Source organism: Triticum aestivum, chromosome 4B (genome assembly GCF_018294505.1).
Source record: "Triticum aestivum cultivar Chinese Spring chromosome 4B, IWGSC CS RefSeq v2.1, whole genome shotgun sequence".
NCBI classification, from domain to species: Eukaryota; Viridiplantae; Streptophyta; class Magnoliopsida; order Poales; family Poaceae; genus Triticum; species Triticum aestivum.
The window spans coordinates 500,225,176-500,226,161 of record NC_057804.1 but is presented as its reverse complement, the minus strand read 5'-3'; the positions used below and the strand labels follow the sequence as shown (position 1 = coordinate 500,226,161).

The 986-nt window shown below is 34.2% G+C and overlaps 1 non-coding gene across 1 annotated transcript; it reads left to right on the top strand.

Moving 5' to 3' along the window:
- The first annotated feature begins 563 nt into the window (after nucleotides 1-563).
- LOC123095420 (small nucleolar RNA U36a) lies at nucleotides 564-647 on the top strand. The gene has a single exon (XR_006446258.1). It is a non-coding gene; the product is annotated as a small nucleolar RNA U36a (small nucleolar RNA).
- Nucleotides 648-986: the final 339 nt, after the last annotated feature.

Genomic DNA, 986 nt, shown 5'->3' with positions numbered 1-986 from the left:
AATGATCCCTCCAACATCTGTTTTGTAGATTGTTCATGTTCTCCAAAGAAAATGGTTGTATACTGATGACATCGATGTTAAGATAGACATCAAGGTTTGCTAATTTAGTTCAGGCTTTAAGTTTATGGCATACTCGAAAGAAAAGATGGCCGGTCTGAAATGGCTTAACATTGCTAAGGAGCCACTTACTGAGATTCTGTGTTTCAGATTTTTCTCTAAAAAAATTGAATGATTTTGAATCCAAATTAAAAACTATGACTCAAAGAATTCTGATTTCAAAATTAGAAGAAAGGTGAAGCTTGTGCATGGAATATGGAAGGACCAATGGAAGAAGAAGAAAAGGTTGCAATCACAGGATCAAGAGAAGAAAGACACTCACAAGACTATTATGGAGATGATGCATGATGCAAAATAAAATAAAACAAACATCACAAGCATTCCAGTCATGTACATAACACAAATATGGAAGGTCTTGATCTTGGGCTGTTACGACACTACCAACCTTCAAACTACCCTTTTCAAATACACCGTGCTTTTCTTTGACTCTTAAGTTTTTTGATCGGTGCTAGTGATATGAATCTTAATATGCTTCTGATTAATCAATGAAGTACTAGGTAAACAATGGCTGAATTTCTTAACACGAGCCATAAAAATATAAATTATTTACCTTTAGATATGTGTGATCTAGGTATACACAAAGACCATTTATCATTGTTGTGCTCCAACTTTCCTTGTAACTAGCTGTCTTTATCCCTACCAATTATCTTTCGAGATCCAGCCTATAATATGGGTAAAAAACACACAAAAATAAGTGATTTTAGCCCTTCTAAAAACAAAATGGATTCTTGAACCTCTTTCACGCTCATGTCACGTCGAGGGAAAATAATATCCAGTATTTCTTGAGCAATTTTTATCTTTGGTTCGAGTGTCGAAGTCAAATAAGATTGCAATTATGATATGACTTGATGTTGAAGATGAGTTTGTTT